This window comes from Melopsittacus undulatus, unplaced genomic scaffold, assembly GCF_012275295.1.
Source record: "Melopsittacus undulatus isolate bMelUnd1 unplaced genomic scaffold, bMelUnd1.mat.Z mat_scaffold_766_arrow_ctg1, whole genome shotgun sequence".
Taxonomy (NCBI): domain Eukaryota; kingdom Metazoa; phylum Chordata; class Aves; order Psittaciformes; family Psittaculidae; genus Melopsittacus; species Melopsittacus undulatus.
The window spans coordinates 6,924-24,841 of NW_022994576.1; the positions used below are offsets into that span (position 1 = coordinate 6,924).

Sequence of the window (17,918 nt, forward strand, 5' to 3'; positions counted from 1 at the left end):
AAAAGTGATCATATTTAAATACTTTGCTGTAGTCTTCCTCTTTAGCCCTCATCACTAGGGAGTTCACAGGATATTTCTGCTGTTTCTCATTAATTACAGTGCCAATCCATTTATCCATGAAACATTTGTAAACAGAGATGCCCTTTGGGATGAAAGGATTAAAATTTCAATTGCAGTGGATTTGATGGTTACAAGTGAGTTAGGAGGAAGAAAGCAAGGAGAGAAAAATCTTGAAATGGCAGAAATCAATGTGTTTTTTTTTATTCACCTAAACTGAATTGTTTCTATTGCACAGCATGGAAAAAAAAAAATTTGTATGCTCAAATCTGACAATAAATAAAAAATTCCTGAAAGGACTGCAAATAGAAGCTAAACCAATGAAGGACTGACAAGGCCCAGAGTCCTCATGTTACTAGAGCAATTGCGTGCAGCAGAGATGGTTACATTAGCACCCAGACATTAGCATAGGTTTTCTTTAGATAGGTTTTCTTCTCTAGTCTGCAAGGGATTTGAAGGTGTTTCCACACTCAATTATGAACAGAATCAGAAAATATACGGTGTGCAAAGAATAATTTTATTAATCTTCCCAAAAGAAAGTTCTCTGATAGACTTGTAAGGACATTAATCTGAGCACTGAGAACAGGAACACACAGTATTGATTGGCTAGGAGAAAAGTATTTTGTTTTCTCACACTACCAAAACAAATTATCATCCAAGCCTGCCCATGCTTCAGCCACACTGTGTCAGGCTGGTTTATTTTCCTACCTCCAGACACCACCATCCGGCAGTGCAAAACTTCTTTGGACGGCCACTGTCCTTTTTCCATTGTTGTTCCCTGAGGTCCAGATAACTGTCTATTTTTGAAGGAGCAGACCTCCAAGTATTTAAGGCCTTTGCAAAGGGCAGCTGGTGATATGCTGTACTTTTCTTATCCAAGACCTTTGTTCAAGCAACAAAACATTTAAAATCTCTCTTGCCTCGTGTGTGCAGCTGTCTGTTGAAGAATCCCCGAATCTAAATAAAAAATGGAAGGGGAAAAAAAGCGTAATCATTAAATCAAGCGTAACTAATACATTCTGTCCCTTTGTTATGGACAGTATATTTTCCCAGGTTGGTGGGTTGTTTTTCAGCTAATATGCTATAAAGGCTATTCAAATGAAGGATTTACACAATAGTGAGAAGAGGGAAAGATCACATTTAACACCACAGTTTTTAAATATAAAGATTTATCATAATCTTAAGTTTTAAATGATCAATTGATCTTACAAGACACCATGCAAAGCTGCAATTGAAAGCTATTGAAAATATTCATTACATAACCCATAACAATAAAAGTAAGACTTGCAAAAGTTATTAGTATTGTCAGCTTAGCACATAGATGTCAAGAAAACGTCAAAGATAGCTTCATATGCAGAAGAAACATATCAGCAAATTGAATTTAGGCATTTGTTAGGGATGCACTAGGAATCTGATGTTTTGTTTTAGCTAACTCTAAAAATGTCATTCATGCAGGTGTTATCAGCTACTAATGTGGAAATTACTGAAAAGAGAATAAGCTGCAGAACAGCTGAAGCTGTCACCCTCCCTCTCCCCCTCTTTTAGACCATGACTTTGGAAGGGATGGTTGTCATCCTGCTTTTCCTCATTGCCTTATACAGGGTTATGTTCAAACTGGGGAAATCAGAAGCACTTCTAAATTAAACAGTGTCTGAAATCTGCCAACAAATTGATTCTCCTTTTTCCAACCTAAATCTCATAGCCCCATAGAATAACAGTGTCATTCTTGCACAAGTGATCAAAAGTTAGGAGGAGTCATCCAGGAAGGGATGGTGGTAAACTACATCAGCAGCCATAATGTAGTCAAAGTGACAGGAAGACCTAGGAAAATTCTTTTCCAGATCAACTCCCCAAGACAATTCCTTAACACTGAGCGCTGGTGCTTGCATTTCATCTTTGTATTTCGGAGAACATTGTGCTGGAGGTTTCCAAGCAGTTCTGGCAAATCAGTGGCAGTCACAAGTGCACCTGTGACAGGGAGAAAATAAACCTTGAGTATACTTCACAACTTGAGTGAAAGATATGGTATAAATGAAAGTGACCTGGACATGAACTGCCTCTTAGCACGTAGCTCTCCAAGGGGAACAGAACAATGCAAATAATCCAAATAGCTCTTAGCCATTGTGCTTAAAATAAAGATTGGTTCCCAGTAGTTCTACTTTACAGATTGGACAGCTAAATGCAACTGGGGATGAGTGGGGAGAAATCAGATACTAGATCTTGATATCATATTGGTAAAAGTACAGTGAGCAACTAGGGATTGAAAAATGCCATTACCCACTCCAAGAAGTCAGCGTGAGATTTAAGTACTGCCTTGGATTCTTTCTTTTTCACATACAAATCAGCTTTCTCAGGCTACAGAACGCTAAATGTCTGTTTAAAATGCCAGGAAGTCACTGAACTGGATCACTCTTGAGGAAAAATAGGCTACCATGAAAGAAAACACCCCTGTTTTTAGCAGAAAAATTAAGTTGCTGATCAGCTGCTGAAAGAAAATGCTCAACACAAAATGGAAAGAAAATGACATGGCAACCAAAAAACTGTTTGGACAATGGAAGGTTGGTGCATTGCTCAAGCCTACATCTGGCTTCATCTGGTTGCCACTCACATCCTGAGAAGCCACAGGTTCTTATTTTGGTCCCTTGTTTAACACTGTTAACGACATTATCATTCTACTGGGACCTCCTTTATTGCATCAACAGAGTCCACTCACAGTTTTACAGACTGGTTTCCAAATAAGCCTTTTGGAACTTACTTTTTCTTGCTCTTGAAAGCTTTCAAACAAGTCTTTTAGAAGAAAAGACCCACTTCCATTGCCATCCAGTATTCACCTGAGAGATGTTTCCAAGAGCATAAGAGAAATGGCATGTACTCACCCAGCAAACTGGCTACTATGGAGACCAACCCAGTTCCAGCTCCAATTTCAATCCATTTTTGTCAACCAAATTGTATTGTTTAGAATTAGTTTCCAAAAAATAACATAAAACAAGAGCTGTAGGGGAGGGGAATTCCACGAACACACTGAGTAAATGAAATAAATCCCTTCACTAAATATGCAGTTCATATAAAATCATGCAAAAAAATCTTGTCTGCTCAAATGAGCAATAATCATTCAAGCACCGTCAAGCTCTTTAGGCTCACAAAATAAGTGCCACAACATGCCTCAGTATGGGATTACAAAGCATTACAGCCAGGAGGGAACAATTGCAATTAAATAATCTGTCGTGCTGCATAACATGAGCTATGAAGTTCCAGTCACCAGATCCTGCTTATAACTGCACTTTTGGTCACGCCTTAAGACATGTCCTTCCCAAAGACATCTTGATGTAAGGACTGTGAGAGAAAATTCACAACTTTTGTTAAACTCTTCCAACAGTTAATTATTTCTAACAATAATTACATACCTAATGATTCAGAATAAGATTCCTTTTCTTCCAGTTCAGTTTGTATTCGGTTTCTATGTGCTTTCCTTGTTAAGCTTAGCAAACTTTCAGAGCAAAGCCAAAGAAACCCTCTACAACAGACTCCTCATATATGCATTTATAAACTGTCATTAAGAAGCTTCTTCACCTTTTCTGCCCTATCTCATACTGACCAATGAGTTTTAGTTCAATGCTGAAATAGAAGTTCTAACTTTATTGCTCTTGCAAAGATAGATTCCAGCTTGTCTCCCACAGTTTTTCCACAGACTACGATAATTATATAGTCTCTCTTGACAAATACATATGATGGTCGTCACAACTTCTTGCAATACAGATGACCATTTGGAAAGGCAATTACTAGTGGCTTAGCCTGGCACAACAAAATGACACACTTAGTTTTGGCTTAAACTGATTAAGACATAGAAGGAAAGTAACAGGAGTACTATTGACCCAATGTTAACATGCTAGAAATGCAAACAAGTTTTTTGCTTTCTACCTCTTAATTCAGAGCAAGAAAGAGTAGGGTTTTTATGTGAACTTCCATATGTCTCACATTCGACAAAGCTTTGATATAGAAATATGTCTGTGAGAACCAAGACTAATTAAAGCCAGGTACCTAAAGATTGTGTCTGATGTTTGACTGACATTTAAAACCACATTATATTAAGATTTCCTGTTAGCTCCATATATTCCTATAATTTCTTCCCTTGGAGTTTTTCCATATTCTGTTGTAGAAAACTGCTGGCAGAGGATCAGTATTTCTGTGGGTTAAATTATGGAAACTTTGATAAATCTGCCCTCCTTCCCACGAAAACATGCAGAAAATTTATTTTCCTTAAAGTTTCTTTTCTCTCAATAAATTTGACTGACATTTTTTGGAAGGGTTCAAATGCTGCTGGATGGAACTAGAAGGCAGAACACGGGAGAGAATGGTTGCTTTCCTTCCACAGCTAAACTGGCTGAACCCTTATAGGAAAGACTTGCACTGAGGCTGCTAAAAAGATATAGTATAAATTACTAGTCCAGGTCTGCTAAGACAAGGAAAATTGTTTTAAGTTCAAAAACAGCAGAGAATGCTAAATGTCCTCAGCTGTACTATGGCCATATTCTTAAAGATCCTAGGAGGCTGATACCACTGGGACAGAATGGATCCCCCTGGGTTTCAGTTGTCTCCTTCCCATGGGGGGTGTTGGAGATGATTCTGTTTCAGGAATGTTCTCTGGATGCCACAGGGGTCAATGGTGCATCCTGGCACCTCCCTGAACATAGCAGTTTCTTTCATTCTTATTTTGAAAACAGGCAGTTGTATTGCACAGATCAAAACTCTGAAGAGGACTCTATGGTGGGCATGCTGATCGTTCTTACATCAACAGCCAAAGACAATGTTTCTCTCCGACTAGATTTCTGGCTGTTTAAGAAACTGAAAACTCCAACTGAACCTTTTCCCATGTCTACACATTTACAAGGTAAGTTTGTTTCCCATATGAGTATGTTGAGTAGCTTCTGTGAGTCCTAATACCTTATGAACTCTTATCACAGCTGTTTCCCCAACCTGGTTCTGCCTGCTGTACAGCTATTATAGAATGTATAGAAAATGCAATCACATCACAAGACTCTCCTTTTTCCTTCAAAATGTGCTTCTATTTGGGACCAAATAGGATCAAAAGTTACTGATAGGTGAGGAGGGGATACAAGATCATACAGTTTTGTATGAGAGAGGCACAAACAAGAAATTACCATTTAAGCTCTGAGAACCAGGAATCCATAGGAAACCAAGGTAAATTCAGGCTTGGGATTTGCAGAATGGAGACAGAGAAGCACAGAAGTATTCCTTAGGCTTACAATATACAACAAAACGTATTTATCAGGCAAAAGAAATTAAAAATGCTAGAAGACTCCAAAATTATGAAATAACAATACTGCATAAATATCTTGTACCGATGGCCAGACGGACTGCCCCATAACAATCAATGGCTTCTGTAATTCTTATCTCATGGCCAGCAAAGTGAAAGCCTTCCCAGGCTTTATGAGTAATAACAGCAGGAAAAAACGCCTTCTCATGATTTCTGCAACTGTCTGCTCATCTTCTTTTTCCCCTGGAAGTAAAAACATGAAAGGTCAAGCAGGCTGAGTGGACTCATAATGAAACTACTAACTTATAATGAAAAACCTGATTGAAAAGCAAGAATGTGAATTACATCTGTGAATAAAAATACAATCCATTAATGGTGAGCATCAAACATGGGGAAATCTGAATTCTAATTTATGTTTTCAGTTTATGAATAAATAGTTCCTTTCCTGTTTTGCCGAAGAAACCAAGTTCATTAGAAAGTAGAGAAATTAATTTTACCATATATTGCTTTCCATTTCAGCAATCCAAAGGAAATCTAACTTCTTTTTCCCTTCAAGAACAGCTGCCCTAGTACAGACACTCATGGTCTTATGGGCACAGATTTTTAATTATTTTACATATTCTTTTTACTGTCTCACTTTCTCCATATTGTGTTTCTTTCTGACAGTAAACAAAAGGAACCACAGCATCATTTAGAAGTCTGTCACAAAACTTGTGAAACAGACCCTAGCAACACGAGTTATGACAGATAGCAGCAAAAGAACTAGTGTAGTCAGGAAAGCTTATCCACCCACCCCAACAGAGCCCTGTCAGAGGGATTCTTTCCAGTTGGCTTGATATCCCAAATGCCATCCCTGTTGCTAAGCAAAGGATATTTATGAGAGCTCACATAACCCTGGATAACACAAAGCTGCAACACAATGCTAAAAAGTAAATTGAAAACAAAAATGTGAAGCTGTCCAGAGTATTTTCTTAAGCAAAGTCTAAAATCATTCCAAGTTTTCACAGGAAATTTGCTTTCACAGCCACCTGTGACACCTCTGCAAATCAGCTAGAGCAAAACTTGTCTACCAGCTACACCTCCTAGAAAGCATGCTAGATGTATAGGTAACTGGGTTACCACCTCATCCAAAGCAGAATTTCTGTACCAAACCTGTAAGTTACCATCAAAATCACAGACCAGGATCTGCAAAGAAAACTGCAGGTCCAATGTCTATTAAAGATCAAAACATTTATGTTCGCATCAACCACACTGGCCTACTGAAGATTCTTCACATATTCTTTCTCTTCAAACCACTGTAGTCACAGGGACATGATGGCCTCAAGTGTTGTTATTTGCTCTGCCATATACCTCAATACTTTAATAGCCATAACCTATTCACAAAGTTTCTCTTCCTTCCTTTATTGTAGAAGGAGAAGAAGCAAAGCACAAACTACAACAGTATAATTTTATAAAGATAAAAACTGAATTAGTCAACACTGAAAACTGTGATATTAAGATGTTAGGAAATAAGTAGCATGTGGCAGCCATCACATATTCTGCAAGCCTCTAGTGTTGAGAGAAAAACACATGCGTCATTGTGCCTGCAATCAGGGAACTCTGCACAACAATGAGTTAAGTGCCAGAGAAATGCTGCTCCAGGGCAAAATTAATCTTTTCAGATGGAAGAATTAATATGAAGCTATCTTACTACACATATTGTACGTGTATTTAATATATCATCCTGTTTCCAGGCATACCAGATATAGCCTGCTTTTAATCTTCTCTGATTGCTTAGAGCAGGTCTGATCTTGTTCTATGATCAGCACTAGCTGTGGAAATAAAAAGCTATTCCTCCTATTACCTCCCAATTACAACAATTTTTCTTGATTCTTCCTCCCTTGATATCTGTTTTCAATCCAATTTTGTTGAGAAACCATAAACTTACAATGTCTTAACTTAGAAAGCTTCTGCCAACAGATCTATAAAACTTCAGCAGTATTACAGCTACCCCTCTAGTGCTCAATAAACATTTCCCACCTATTCCTTACCAGCAATCTTTCTCCTTACAGCTTGCATAGCCCTCATACTAAACAAGTTTGGAGGCCAGTGCTCCCTACCTGAGCTAAAACTGTCCAAACCCATGAACTAATAATCCCAAATCTGCTGACTTGGTAATACCACTTAAATCTTTGGCCACCTTATCCTTTTGGGAATCCCCCAGGCAGGTTATCTGGAGAAGTTTACATTGATTTCTGTATTTTTATGTTCCTCTTAACAAGATTCTTATTATTGTAGAGAATCAAAATAGTCTGTGGTTCATTCAGTGACATTATATGATAAGTTGGCTTCAAAACCCTAATGAGGAATTGTATCATGATCAGGATGCTGATGCTTCTTATGAAAGGTTGCTGGCAACATAAGGAGTGCAGACTTCTACTCAGATTTGCTTGTCTACACACAAGTTTCTCTTCATACTGCAAAAGGCACTCTTCTATTTTCTGCTTTGTATCTTTCAGAATAACTGAACTACTTGTGAGACTGCACAAGAGGAAAGTTATTTTTTTTCTGTAACTGCCTTCAGAGCAGTCAGAGCAGAAAAAACAACAAACTACTGGGGAATCCATCAAGCAACAAGAAAATTATTAGCAGAGTAAGCAAAATCCAAGTGAGATTAAGTCTTTTAGTATCTGCAAACATTGAGAAAGTTCTGCTGGTACTTGGACCAAACTAGTTTCTTGGTAACAGATGTAAAAATATGCTAGGGAGTTATTCTCCCAGAAGTAGCATTTATTTGTGTTAGTCCACTATTCTCTCGTTCAGGAAGAAAAAGTCTCAGGAATTATGACTCAGTGAATGGATTTTAATGTCATTTTAAGACAAGAAGAACTCACTCATCAGTAGAATAGGGTCAACAAGAAAGAGGAGGCTTGACTGACCTGGCTCTCAATTCTTGTAAGAAAGGAAGTGCCATGATGGGCATTTCCAGCCAATACTACTTGAACACTCATACTAAAATGTCAGACTTAAAGGCCTTGCTAGGGCTGGTTCCTCCCTTTTTTCATTGCCTGGGTTTGACCAAATAGGTCACCATTTGAAGAGGCCTAGATTTAGAATTATTTTCCTTCAGCCTATTCATCTCTGCTATGAGCATGTGTACATACTAACCATGGAGCTTCAGGTGCTAGAACCTTATTTACATCAAGATGGAGACAAATCTGATCCTGTTCAGGTAACATACAGAACTTGAAAATTATTTTTTTTTAGTGAAATAGAGAGTGCTCCTTTGGTCTTGAACTCGTGTTCACAAAGAAGTTCCTATCTGAGATGCCCCAAATTCTTCTTGAAGTAGAATGTGAATGTCTAAATTCCTGAAGTCTTTTTGCCTAATAGGTTAATTTCCTTACAGCATTTTTAAAGGTAAAGTTTAGAGCATGTTCATTGAACTCCCTTGATTTAAGTTAATATCACACTGAGGGAGAAAAGTCATATACTGCTCACACATCTTGCAGTATATCAACCACATCATTAAGAAAGAGTGTAACCATTCTCAAAGGCAAAGCAATCATCATCATTACAACTGAAACACGAACACAGCTTTCAAAGAGACATACTAAATCATGTGGAAGACTGGAGTTACAAAGTCAGTGGCAGGTTAGAGCAACATGTGTCAAGCTGCAAATCTCCTGTAGGGAAACAAAGGATTTTGCTGACACATTCAATGTCAAATGAAGTGGTTTATATTAGGAAAAAAAAAAAAAAAAGTTGTGAATTCTGCTGAGATAGAGTTGGAGAAATCCTTCAAGTGGAGAAGTCAGAAGGAAAAATCTCAGGAGATAGACCAGGCCAGAATAGAACACAGTTGCAAACTGCAGCATCTCTTTCTTTAATGAAGCAAATAAAGATAACCTAAGGCCCATTCCTGTTATCTGCACACTTTTTGCTTAGAAGACTAGAAATAGTGCGTGTTTGTTACATGATCAACTGTTCCCTTTACACATTAAAATTATGCTTGGGAGCGTACAGCTCTATCAGGAAACAGTAAACATTCGGTTGTATATCTTCCATCAATTAATAGCGTATGTGATTCTCCCACTGCATAACTAATGATACTGCCTACATTAATTAATTCTCCACTGAATAAAAAGAGAACAGAAACAGGCACTGTTAAGCACCATTTCAAATACAGGAAAAGCAGCAAAGATAAGGGGGCTGAATTAAAATGACATTAAAAAAATAAAAACAAATACAATTGTCTAAATACTTGAATTAATAAAATTGAAGCAAAATGACCTTTCCATGTGAAAGCTATGAAGAATATACTAGCAGTCAATATCTCTATTTTCAGACTCAATCACAAATAGCACACAGTAGCAAAGCACTTGGAGGATGTTTTGTTAATGGATTAAACAGCATTAATAGAGAAACAACAGTTTCAACCAATAATCATCAAAACAACCTACACAGGGAAAAAATACAGATTAGGCTCTTTCAAGTCCTGGCCTGGACTCTACTCAATCCCTCCAGGTCAATCATGTCCCAGCCCTACGTAATACAGAAACAAGACCCAGCTGTCTTCTGCTTCTCACCTGCTTTAATGGATCTTCTCCAACTGGCAAAAGGAATGAAATCCAAGCCTTCAGCATGAGTTTGACCTGACAAAGTTCAGCCAAAAGACAGCAACATTCTCCCTTCTTCAGAAACAGTATACTCTCACCTGCACAGTTTAGATTTTAGATTTATCATTTAGACTTACACTCACAAGTATTTTAAGAACTGTATATCAACAGCTGTGAAGACATACATGATTCCTCTAAGACTTCTCAGCAATTACTTATGAGTTTAGTGAACATAGGAGGACTACCTGTGCTGATATTACTGATTGAGTAATGCATGAGAGAAGGTTCCAAGAATCATGATAAGCTAGGACTTTTCAGGATCTCCCCACTTTGGGACACATGGAACTGGAATCATTACAAGCAAAGATTTAAGATGTGTTTTTATATATACACACATAAAATGTGTATAATAAGCACTATGTGTGTTCTAGATATTTTTATATAGAATCTATGCAATAGATATCTCTATATCCCAGTATCTTCTTGATGCAGAAAGGTTATCAAGGGAATAGATATGCAACCAGTTCTGTAACTATAAGAGATGACTGGAGAAGAGTTACATTACTACACTGATAGGACTGTTCATCAGGTAGCCCTGTGAATCCATCTGGGTATTTCCACTGGTTCAGAAGAAGTTTGCCCCAAATCTACATTAGGTCCTGTTCTAAGGGACTCTGAAGACTCCTAATTTGTTCTGACCTACTGACATCTCAGGAGCGACTATAGATGGCTCCATGGAAACATACACAATCCTAAATCAAAGAATAGTTCCAGATTCCAGGTAGTATCACTTTAGTGTTTTTATTTCATTCCACTTATTTTCTATTTCATTACATTCCATTACAGCTTAAGCACCCTTAAAGAAAGGAGTTAGGAAGGAAATCTAATAATGCCCTTGACTTTCCAGAAGTCAGATGTAACCTACACCATTCTGAGAATATAAAGCAAAGTAATGGAACAGTATTTATCTAAGCTACACAATTAATTGTAGGAAGGGATGAAGTAAGGAAAAAGAGGGAAATGATCACATAACCAAGAGTAGGCATTCTAGTACATCTATTACAAGCTCAAACTACTGAAGTGATTGCAATGACAAGAATATTAATTGATTGATCTAAGATACTACATCAGGTGTATAATACCTTTGAAATGCAGAAATACAAAACTGCCACCCACAGGCAGCCCCCTTCTCAGTCACGAGGACAAGATGCACTTAGCTCAGAGCACAGGAGAGGATATGCTCACAATAGCCAGGCTATGCATTTACTCAGGCTCGTGAAGCACATTTTCAATTTGAAATTCACACCACTGATATCCCAGCCCCATCCAAGTCACAGGTCATCCAAAACCACTAGAAGGCTGAAAATAGAAGTACCACAGTCAGATTATGTCATGAACACATAATGAAGTCAGATGTGCCAAGTACTTTCCTTGTTACCTCATCATGTTTGTCTGTCACTGAAAACATCTTCAGGTCTTGGCTGAGCAGCTATTTAATCTCTAAAGATAACAACTGAACGATTTCCCTTTGACTACAAAAGCAGACTGTGTTCTTAAATTAGATGGTCTAATGTACATTATAAAAGGCCGACAGCCAATTTCCTGACGGATAGGAAGGCCTTGGGTGAGTAATTCAGACACTATAAGCCATTGTCTTGTCTAATCTTTCACATCTCTTACCTTGCCCTGTCAAGAGAGCTTTGTGCTATTGAAAGCTCTTACTTCCTCATAGCAACATGCCAGAACGTGCCAGATACCATAGCCAGCAGAACAGAAGGGACTCAACAAAATGTCTGCCAATATTCCCCTGCTACTACTAGTATCCAAAATATTTCTTTGAGGAAAGGACCTGAAAGTAACCTTGAAACACCGATCATGCTGCCTTTCTTGTGTGGCAGTTGAGAAGCAATTGATTTATTGTTGAAATGCAGCTACTGCAAAGAGAAACATGAAAGCAGGGAAGACAGGCACACAGCTGAGAGGGAAGAATGTTACAGACTTCTCTACAGAGTTAACATGTTTTGATTATTTAAGTGGTGCCTCTAACTTCTGTTTTATCTATACACAAGAGTTTTCCATTTGAGTTTAGTAATGTCTTCAGCAAAAGCAGGTCTATTTGTGGGGGGAAAGAAAAGGAACTGAGACATGTTAATTCAAATTAGTACACCTGATGGTTACTATAGTACTTGAATGCTGCCACTTCCAAACAAAAGAGCTGAAAGGTAAGTTACTACGAGACAGCCAAGAGGCAAATTCAGAGAAGAGATATTTTTAGACTATTCTGATTTGCTGTGAAGGTGCAGTTTAGCTCTAGTCACTCCTTAATTAGGTTATACTCAAGTCTTATACCACACTACTTCTTTTAGTATTTTTCGGCTTGTTTTGTTTGGAGACAGTTTGTTGCCCAAGAGGAATAGCATTTGAGTTCTGATATTGCAGGTCAATCTTGCAGTGAAAAAAAAAAATGTAGGTAGCTAATAATAATAGCTAATGATGCAATTTCCACAAGCTTAGGGCAGGGAGTTAATGCTTTTGAGATGAGAATTAATGGAAGATGTTGTCTGGCTCTTCCGATTTTGTTTGTAAGGGTTTTTGTTTGTTTGAGAGGCATAATTTAAAGCTAAGAGACAAAAGAAGAGGAAGAGGAAGATGAAAGAAGGAAAGGCAGGTGGTGAGAAGATAGCAAAAGAGTAATTTATATATAGTATAAATAGGCTCATTTTTTAACCAGCAGAGCCGACTATATAAAAAATGGTTCAGCAACTTAAGCACTCTGAAAATGGAGGAACTGAGTACTGGATATTCCTCAGGAGGATTCAAACTCACAACTCACTCACCTGAAGGGCGTGTTCCAACTGCCCTGCAGAACCATGTGCTTCTCTGTTCCTCCATTACTGTCTCAAGTAGGCTATCAGGAAAGCAGGATGGCAAGAATCAAGCTAGAAGGACAAGCACCAAGCAAAAGGCCAGCTATGAGTTGCACACTGAGAAAAGGCAGATTTGGGCTCCACACTCCCATCCTAGGATGTTTTTCACATTTTACAACAAAGTCTTTGAAGTAAATGGAACAGTGTCAGTGAGGAAGGGAGTGAGAAATGTAAGTATCTTCAAAAGTAACCCAGGAAATAGGAAAGAGACACTAAGTTACTCGCTCTTTCCATCTTAACTTCTAAGACAGACTTCTCACTTGCCTCCATTCCAACTACATCCCATTTAAGGCATCTTTCTGGACTACACCCAGAGACTTGAAATGATGGCACTAGTTGCCATCGGTTAAGACATCTGTCAAGCAGGGTGGGTAGAAGGAGTGTGTCCCTTCTAGAATGCCAGGAAATATGTGAAGGTTACCAGGTCAGCAATTTCTCAGATATTTATGGATTAAAAATGAGCCCTGGCCAAGTGAAGGGAGACGATGGAGTGTCAAGGACAAGTACGCCTTGCAAACTTGCTCTCCTCCTTTTGTCTCAGATAAAATTAGTCTAGGGTGAAACTATATAATACAACTGTGGTAATTTAGTATTCCAAGAAATGAAAATGGGAGTGACAAAATGTGATCTCAGAAAAGTTTAGACAAGGACAGTTAAAACTAATGATCAAGAGAAATCATGACAGGAAAGAAAAGAGACATCTAACTATGCATATGTGGTTGAGAACTAGTAGGATAAAGACACCAGAGGAAAGATAAGTCTGAGGATCAACCTGCAAGCTGGGAAGCAGTAGTAATGGGAATCATGAACAAGAATAAGGAGTTTTAAACTGGAGAACTCGTGACAAGCCAATTGAGAAGGAAAGGGGAAGGCATATAAAGGAATAGAAAGAACTCAGACTGGAACCAGCAGAGAAACCAAACTAGAATAAGAACTCGTAGAAACAGAGAGTGAGACCATGTAGGTGAAGATTAATGAAGTTAGTTATTCATTAATAAAATAGGAATGGGAAGGTGTTAGAAGGAAAGGGTGAGAACAAGGAAGGAACAGGCTTAGGGTGGTGTCAAGCAGATAAGTCTCTGTGCAGCAGGTTCAGAACACTTCCAGAACCTGTTGTAGAATTTAATATGCCAAAGTCTGGTATCAGATGAAACTGTAAAGTGATCTCATTGTCCATGTCGCCTCATCCTCTTAAACTACTGTTTCTAGACACTATCTAGAGGAGAGCCACCTGCTACTACTATCAACACAGTTACTCTGCTAGCTAAGTGGAAACATATTTCTGCAATTGCTCTGAAGATTCTGCCCTACCAACTTATTTTTCATACATTGACCTAATGTCCCAAATGTAAATTTATTTTCATAATTCAAAAGCTAAAGAAATTACATGCAAACTCACTCCTCCCTGCCCTGAATCCTGCATGAAAGGAAATATCAATATTAGATAACCAAGCTTGCAGAAGCATAGAAATGCCTGTGCAACTTTATCTCAGCCCTCAGGTACTATGGAATACCTAATGACAGTCATCAATATTTTAGTTTTAGTAATTCTATCTTTAATATTTATTCTTCTAGATATTTCTTCCCTCAACAATCATACTGCATTGCATAGCTTTTATTGCATAGCTCTTCATCTAAGTGAGAATTATGGAATAGGAAAGGGAATTGCATCAAAGAAAATCTCCAGATTCTGCACTTGAACAGTGTTTTGTGGAACAGCAATCTCTACCAATCCCTACCAGCCATTTTCTTGTGCAATACCAGCTTTCTGGAGAGGGCCATCAATTTGGGGTACTGCCTTGCCACACTGAACAGGTAACAAACCAAAACCGGACACTGAACACAAAAGGCTGGCTTTATATGGACTACAACTCAGCTGAGATTTTGAACAAAAACATTCTGAAAAATAGTAAAAGCCTCTTATTGTTTCCACACTCATCTGTAGAGCACAACTAGACTCCATCCTGAAACAACACACACACTTGCCCTAAAACCTTGTCTACTTCTGGTGACCCCTAAAAAGCGGATTACTCATGATGCTTTAGGATACTGAAAGACATGCAGCCATGAACTTGCTTATGAGAAAAAGCTGCCAACAGCCCCTAAAGGTATTTGAAGGTTAGGTTTAAGGCTGTCTGTACAGAAATCAGGCTTGTAATAAACCAATTCTCCCTGACAGGCTGCAAACAAACCTCTTCTGAATAGCTTGATCATACACATGGCTTCATTCCCTGGAACCAGTCACAGGCAAACAGCTAGAGGACAGATGCCAGGCACTGGAAAGAAGTTGCTAGGACCAGAGTATGCACATAAAGGAAGTATTTATGGCATAGCTAGAATACTACAACAGCGCTATCTGTTGTATTTTCTGTACAAGTGCTGTAAGCACAATTCTTCAGGAAAAAAAAAAAAAAAACAAAACAACAAACCTAATTAGAAGATGGTTCATTGCTAGCAAGACACCTCATTCATTATACTTAAAAATATTCATAAGTGCAAAAATAAAACAGCGAAATAAGAAATGTTTACCTTCTTGTCTTTCTTTTATCAGTTCATTCTGTGGATGATTATGTTGTGATGTCAAATCCATGCTATGCCACAAAAACTGGGACAGAGAAACACAAGGCTTACTGAATGAATATTTCTTCTTTCCCACACAACATTTCACAATGTTACATATATATATACATATGTTTTACACATATTGTGCTATAATTTACTTCTATTGGCAATATTGACATGCAGACAGATAAACATCAATATTCAAAGCATAAAAGAACCAGAAGCAGCAAATTAGTTGAACTGTTGTACTCTGAAAGAGGGGAGAAAGTGAGTAGACTTAAAATAAATAAATAAAAGAGCTTTGATAAACTTTAAAAACTTTCATAAAATCTTAAAAGTAGAAAAAAATAAAATCAGGGGAGGTAGTTTTATAAACATTTAAAAGGAAAGGTAGTAACAAATCTGTGAAAGAGAAGAAAAATTGCACCAAAAAGATCTCATCTTGTTTGAAAAAAATGGCTTGGTAGGGGAGGAAACAACCTGTTAGTAAAGTGACATATGAGAGTAAGTAGGAAGTAGGATCTATAGACAACATGCCAAACAGAATGTGTATGTGCCTATATAAACACAGGACACTCAGACTCGAGGGGGGGGGGGGAAGCAATAAGAAAAATATGACAGAGGACAATACAATTTTCAGCTGCCTGCAGAAAGGCAGACAGACAACCAGAAGACTCCAGTTCTTGATATTTTACAATTAGGAAAACACTGAGCTCATGAGGGGAGAGGAGGAGGGAGGGAGGGGAGAAGAATGGAAGAAAAACTAAAAAAGAAAATACATCAAGAAATCAATATTTGATAATTTTTAAAGCTCTTACACGGTTTACATGGAAATTTGACTGATTTTTGCAGGAATAGTCACTAAATAAGTCAATGAGTGAACGAATACAATCAAAGTAAAAACGTACACCGAATATAGAGAAAACTTCCCCACAGTGCAGTCTTAGACAGGTTTTCCTCTCAAAACTTCAGACAAAAGAGGACAGTATAGAACAGCCCTGTCTTGTTAGGAGGACAGACTGTATTCTCTTGATTTCACCCTACAAGAGACACACAGGTTTAACATTTCAACTTTACTGCCACAGTGCCAGCAGCCATTAACCTATTTGAAGGTGAAAAATAACGTGGGGGGGGAGGGGGGGGCTTCTCACACTACCGTAACAGAAAAATACTGTTATGTTTATGTCTGTCTATGAACTTAGCAATCGTAACATCATTACATGGGAAACAGAAAAGGGATTCAATGTTTTTGTACACATGTTCAGAATAACATGCAGCATTAGAAACTACTGGAACATTAAGCAGTAAGGGTTACACACATCCATCAGCTTGTCATCTACTTCAGAAATATAAGAAGATACATTTTCCCTACATTAAGGGATAAAAATAACAGTCAGTTATTTATATATGTTTATATAATATATATTACATAGTATGTATATTTATATCAGTCCCTTTGCATTCTGAAGGGCAAGCAATATTGCAGTATAAAGCCAAACTAAATTATTATGTTTGTGGTTTGTTTTTTTTTTCCTTCTGAAAATACCCTTTAAGGTACACTGAACTACGCAAAAACCTGTTTGACTTTAATGTACAAATTCAGCAGTACTACAAGTAACTAAACAGTTGCTGAGTAACACCGTTTAAAGGAAAAGATACAAAGTCATTTTGAGTCAAAGAAACAGACAAATGAAATAACCAACAGGCATCCACTGGGTTTCAGTCAACATTACCTGTTTCTCTTGCAGCTTTACAAAGGCAGTAGGACAACAGAGAAGTCCTTATCTCCTGGGCTGCTTTCCCCACAGCCGCGGGCAGGAGTGTGCTCTGAAGCGCGTGTCACGCGTTGCCAACATCCCCACAGCAGAAGCAATAATAACACCCAACAGCTGCGGCACGATCACAAAGTGGGCACCACACACCGTGTCCCTTACGTAAGGGAGCAGATTTGTAACAGCAGCAGGCACCCGGTCAAGGAACACCTACCAACAAAGAAACCAACTCCAGAGTAGTTTTTACAAATGGAAGGTAGCAGCATTGGTGCTAGCAACCACTGTCAATGCAAAAGTAACTGAAGAGCAAAAAGGTCATTCTTCAGATTCAAAGGGCCCATGGCAGGAAGGTTGGAACTGGATGATCTTTAAGGTCCCTTCCAGCCCAAACCCTTCTGTGATTCCAAGCACAGAGGGCAATTTACAAAGGGGCCAGGGTGCATTTGAGGCAGGGATATATAAATTTGTGCTCGCATTGAACACAGAACTGTAACAAGGTACAGCCCCTTCTCCCCAAAAGTCCTAGCACACTTCATCTCCTAGACAGCTGTTAAGGTGCATAAATATACACATTACACTCTTCCTTAGCACAGACAAGATGTACAGTCACAACACATTCCCGTCACAGGAAAATACTGGTATCTTTAAGGCTTTTCTTAATTGGGCTGTAATAAATTCAGGACAGAGCTGTTAGCAAAGTTAGACTTCAACCCCAATTGGGGTTTCT

General features: G+C 38.3%; 1 pseudogene; it reads right to left on the reverse strand.

Moving 5' to 3' along the window:
- Positions 1–1,598: 1,598 nt before the first annotated feature.
- On the reverse strand, positions 1,599–15,447 carry LOC101870709 (protein-lysine methyltransferase METTL21E-like; annotated as a pseudogene).
- Positions 15,448–17,918: the final 2,471 nt, after the last annotated feature.